The sequence below is a fragment of the Lepidochelys kempii genome, chromosome 2 (genome assembly GCF_965140265.1).
Source record: "Lepidochelys kempii isolate rLepKem1 chromosome 2, rLepKem1.hap2, whole genome shotgun sequence".
Taxonomy (NCBI): Eukaryota; Metazoa; Chordata; order Testudines; family Cheloniidae; genus Lepidochelys; species Lepidochelys kempii.
Window position 1 is genome coordinate 165,842,478 of NC_133257.1, and position 6,000 is coordinate 165,848,477.

The following is a 6,000-nucleotide window of genomic DNA, read 5'->3' on the forward strand; positions in this document are numbered from 1 at the left end:
CCCAAGTATTAATACATACTCTGGGTTAATTTAAAAAGTGATTTAAGTGGTTCCAAGTAGTAACAGACAGAACAAAGTGAATTACCAAGCAAAATAAAATAAAACATGCAAGTCTATGTCTAGTATGGTAATAAAACTGAATACAGATAAAAACCTCACCAGGTCCATTAAGCTTTCTTTTACAGACTGATCTCCTTCTAGTCTGGGTCCAGCAATCACTCACACCCCCTATAGTTATTGTCCTTTGTTCCAGTTTCTTTCAGCTATCTTTGGGGGTGGAGAGGCTCTCTCTTTAACCAGCTGAAGACAAAATGGAGGGGTCTCCCAGGGGTTTAAATAGACTTTCTCTTGTGGGTGGAGACCCCCTCGTCTCTCCTATGCAAAGTCCAGCTACAAAAAGGAGTTTTGGAGTCACCTGGGCAAGTCACATGTCCATGCATGACAGAGTTCCTTACCATCCAAGCCACATTCCTGGGAAAGCTCAGAACAGGACAAAAACTGGTGACCTTTGGGTCGAAGTATTTGACTAAAATTAAAAAAAATTATACTCCCCATGTGAGTGAGAAGTGCTGGCACTTATCTGGTCATTACAACATTGGGAGTACCTTAAGGGAATGTCCCCTGTCATGCTGAGAACAATCCATACTTCCATCAAGTATATGACATCTGGAAGTATAAATGAGGGGAGAATATCAAATCCCCGACTATCAGGTTGGACGCTGAGTCTTCCAAACCGTGAGGTGCAGCTAGAGAAGGTGCCAACACTCTCAGCAGTTCCCTTCGCACTGCTCACCTAAGGAGAGGAAAATGAGTGTCCGCTACCATTTGAAGACACCAAGGAAGCATCTTCACCTTTCTGACTGAAAACATTGTATGAAAAAGCCAAGAACAGCAATATAGATCTATGGGTAATGGATGTCAGTTGCCAATACCACCAAGGCAAACCATGCACAGGTTTTGCAGTTTTGCAAGTAAAGACTGACACCACCCTGCAATGAACTGTTGTCCCCTGCTCTATGCAGGCAGCAGAAATAGTAGCCATTGTGGCAGCTTTAGAGGCAGCAAAGAAAGAAAGATCAATGGTCATATGTTCTGACTGACTGGGCTATCCGAGCCCTGATAGACTGAATGCCCATTTGGATGACCAAGATCTGCAGATAATAATGCCATAGCCTATGCAAAATATCTGGTCCACACCTGGAAGCTGGCAGAGTCAAGACAGGGACAAAAATACTTGTTTAAGGTACAAGCACATCGAAACAACATGGCAGAGATCTCTGTTCTGAATAATAGGGTTTATCTGGCCAAGCAGGCTGCGCCGATGGGACCAGAAACTCTGTGAACAAAATCGGCAGATATGGTATATAACATGCAGCCATCAGAAATTGATAATCAAATAGACATTGTACATTTGCAAAAACAAGATTTAAAAATCATGGAATTACTGGAAAAACAAGAGCATAGGGGATATAAGATCTTCAAGCATGACAGTGGTCTGATCATGACAGTCAAGAAAGATGCTAATGAAGATATTCCCATCCGAGTAATTCCACGATGTTTAAGGAAAGAGTTAATTGCATGAGCCCACCATTAGAGACACTTTGGGGTCAACAAGACCACCAAAAGAATGTTGACTATAGGATGGTGGCCAGATTTGGTTAAGGATACTGATAAACATATTTGGAATTGATGTGCAGAAAATAACCCCGACCGCAAAATCATCAAGGGACCCATGCTGCACCAGTTGATTGGAGAGCCATGACATTGGCAGCAAATCGACTATATTGTCCCTTTGCCCTGCTCTAGAAATGGAAACCAATATTGTTAATTGTCATCGGTCCATTTTCAAAATGAGTAGAAGCATACCCAACACATAATAACACTGCTGCCACTACTGCACAGGTACTGGTGGAACAAATATTCTCAAGGTTTGGGATTCCTGATATTATTGATTCCCACCATGGATCCCATTTCATGGGGAAAATCTTCAAGACCATTTGCCAAGCGTTCAACATCAGCCAGAAATTTCACATAGCAGGCCACCCACAGAGGTCAGGGGCAGTGGAGTGAACAAATAGAACCCTGAAGACAGCACTGTGAAAAAATTGTGGAAACATCTGGGAAAACCTGGGATAAAAGGCTGCCCTTTGTGTTAATGGCTATTCGTTCGTCCATAGGAGCTCATGGGTATATGCCACATGAGATCATGATGAGCAGAGTCATGAAAATGCCAGAACAATGGTGGCTTAGGGGAGAACCCCCTGACCAATATCAGTCATGAGTCCAAATGGACCAATAGGTGATCAAGCTATAACACAATATCAGCAATACTCAAAAACAGGTGGCCTCCCAACTGAAATGCAACATAAAACAAATGGACAAAAGATTAGGAAATAATCTAAAGTTTACTGAATGGATAAAGTCTTCTATAGATTCTTTTCTTAGAGAGGCCATTCATTAAGTCCAAAGTCGATAGGACCCATAGTTATAGTCAATAAGGCGAGTCCCACCACATACCAAGAAGAAGTAAAAGGGGGAAAGAGAAAAATCATAAAGTGGTCCCACTCCACGCAATTAAAAGAGTGGAGAGGTGTTAGCTAAACTGCTTTTAAAATGATAATGGTATCCCTCTGTTTCTTCTGTGTCAGGGCAAATTCAAGTCTGCAAAATGAGAAAATGCACGTGTATATGGTTCTTATATGTATTTGCTTATAATGAACGTATAATAACCGTCAAGGAAAATGAGCATATATACTGTTAGGTTAATAACACCCAAAGCCTTAATGAAAACAACTGGATAGATGGCACGGATTATAATTTGCCTAATCTGTACTTTAAAGGGATCATCTCGGTGTATGTGTTTGAAAAGTATGGTTACTGTTATATAATATGGAAAGAACAAACTATCAATGAAACCTTAGTGGCCTTTGCAGAAAATAACAAACACCCTCATGAAACAATTATTGCTGAAGAAGTACAAATATCTTTCATACAAAAGCATCCAAATGAGTATGCATGGCAATTCGACAACATCTTCCTCGAAGGCTGTTCAGATAGAATAGAGGTGTGGGAATCATTTAAGTGTGCGTACGTTCAATCAAACCTTCCCTCTAAAGTGTCAGTAAGATCAAGGTTTTCATGGGCCTCCAATTATGTAATAAGCAATGTTACTGCATATCTACACACCCCATCATACAGCTGTCACATCAAGATGGTGTGTTAGAATTGTACTGAGTCTTGTGTTCAACATCCTAATGTAAATATGTTTTGTGGTAAAGGAAACTTGTCCTTCCATGTACAATGCTCTGGAGATGTAAATATACAGGTACATCCTAATGACACAGGCACATGGTTTTTAAATAGTTTGTTTGGGGTTCAGGAGATTACCAATGTTGTAGTAATCCCTAAGCCTTTTGTGAGCAATATTGGCCCTGTCGTCGTAAAGCGCGACATTAGAAGGTTACTAATGATCAACCCAGTTTACTCATTGAAAAAGATAATCATTCTTATTCAAATTTAATTAGCCCAAGTTAATTTTAAATGTATACCTTATATCATTCCTTTAATAGCAGGATGGAATGCATGGGTTAAAAGTGTAGTACCCAGTGTATTTCCTCCCAAAATCCAGACGTGAGATACAGTAGCAACTATACTAGGAGGAGTGGGGACTGGATTAGGTGTTCTAAACACCATAGATGAACAAGTTTTAGCTAATAAAATTGGAGCATTTGGCCACGACATCACCTCTTTATCCAATCCCCTCACCACCTGATTTAACCAGCGGAGTGTGCTTGAATACAAAATTGCCTGTGTACTACCAGGATGGATGCAAATATAAGAAATAGATCATTTTGGTCTTGTTGGAGCAATAGATGTTTTGCAATCCAACATTTTCATGGCAATTGTGTGCATCCAGGCCCAGGAATATATATTAAATGTAGCAAAGGGCATAATCAGAGGAGGACTTAATGGATTACTCCCAATAGAGTTGTGCAACATCCTGTGGCCAAATGCCACCAATGCATTTGAACGGCATCACCAAACCTGGTGGAAGCTAGTCCATTTTTCATATCTGCAAAGTAACCAAACTATCATTGTGCATGCCCTCACATTAGCAAGAGCACAAGAAGAATGGATATATCCACTGGTACCTTTAGGACTGAATTTAAACAACTCAATTTTACTCCCTAAGGAGCTGAGTAAATGGGTGCATGAAAAAGATGACACATATCGTAGTGTTAGCTTACAATCTTACATGGAGGAAAAGGGGCTAGGCTACGCCTGTGACTCTGGAGTCCTTGCAACATCTCATGTCGGTTTAAATTAGAAAGAAGGATAGTGTCATTACAAGCTTCAATCACATGGTTTTAACAGCTCTGCATTGGTACTAGTGGACTCCACTTGTGCTTGCATAAGAAGCTGGTGTGAGGAGTTTCTAGTAAACTATCATTATAAAATCCCTCACAATCCATATGTTAATTTCTGTTTATGTTCAGTGTTTTCTGTTATTGGGTATGATATTAATTTCACCAGGCATGAAATATCTATGCAAACAGTTTACGCCTACTATATTTTGTATAATCACATTGAACCCGTCCATTTAGGGGTAGATATTACAGCGCTCAAGCAACTCATGCTACATCCAGATCTAAAAGAACATTTAAGGCAGTTATGGAAGGAAAGCAAGGAAATGATGGTAACTGTACATCATGCTTCCAGCCAAATTCAAAGAATCTTTAGAAGGATACAAATTAACACAGCATCCTCACACTGGTTGGAAAGTGTGTTTGGAGGTTCTGTGGATTTTGATCAAGTTTGGCATATCTTGTTGCACCCTGCAATTGTAGTGCTGTTTATTTAAATAAGTCATTATATATTTAATTGCCCTAACCTTTTGGATCAAAAGAAAGGTCAAATATAGCAACCACTATATGTCAGTTCCTTCTTTTAAACTGGTGTAAATATGTTTTCTTTAGCTCTCCTCTAAGTATAAATGCTAATGGCATTAAAAACTTTCAGTCATTTAAGCCATCAAGGAGGGGAAATTGTAAGGTTCTATGGTTATTTGATGTCATTTACTGTCATTCTAAAAATGTTCTTGTCATCACCATTTTGAATCTGTATATATTGTTGTTTGGAAGCCATATTAGGGTTCCCTCTTGTTAAGCTTTTGGGTGCTCTTTTCAATTGTGACAGGAAAAGACTGAGCAAAAGACCTGGCTAATCTGCTTAGATGCTGCTGGGTACAAAAACCCTGCATACCAGTCACCAAGTGCTGTCCACCTCAGAGGCAGCCTGTGTCAGTTGAGTTTGCGCGGTCTCCAAGAGACAAGTCCAGCATCACCAGCGCTTACCTGAGGTCCAGCTTACCTGAAAGATCATTCCAGCTGATCCGAGTTCCTCCTGTGTTCATCCATTGCACAGCTGAAGGTCTAGATCTGCCTCATCAGCAGCCCCGGCAGACCAGACGGATGCACCTGCTTTTCTTGTTCCACTTGTTATCTCATCTGTAAAGTATTAGTCTTGTTGATAGTCCATAGTCTGTATTAGGGATTAGTGGGGTCTGGGCCTCAAGCCCACTGTTTCTCAAACCACCGAGTTGTTATTGTTGCTTTATCCTTGTTTACCAACAAGTGTTATGTTAATAAACCCTCTTTTGGTTCACCTTTAATTCTAGTAAAGTGTCATTGTTCCTGCATCCGTGGGTGATAAACCCTAACTCAGGGAACTGTAACATGGTTTCTAGGTGTTATGTTTGTGTCCAATACACATTAGTGGTTATGTTATAATGTTTAATATTTAGTAATAGAATGCATAAAGCAACTGTCACCGAGAGTCTAGTTCAAACCAACTCAGACTGGAACTTTCACGCCACACAGGCTATTTAAGGACAGTGCACCGTGTCAGCCGGGCTGTCCGTTTGAGAGGCGGCCAGGTACCTGTCTTGTTTGTGTGGGCTTCGGAGGGTTCCTTCCGCAGTACCTGATCCACACCATCAAT

At 40.5% G+C, this 6,000-nt stretch overlaps 1 long non-coding RNA gene across 1 annotated transcript in view; it reads left to right on the forward strand.

Moving 5' to 3' along the window:
• Positions 1-5,644, forward strand: part of LOC140905989 (uncharacterized) — a 91,785-nt gene extending 86,141 nt beyond the window's left edge. Inside the window, exon 3 of the long non-coding RNA XR_012157017.1 lies at positions 5,197-5,644. This is a non-coding gene — a long non-coding RNA (uncharacterized lncRNA). The remainder of the gene's footprint in view (positions 1-5,196) is intronic.
• The last annotated feature ends 356 nt before the right edge of the window (positions 5,645-6,000 follow it).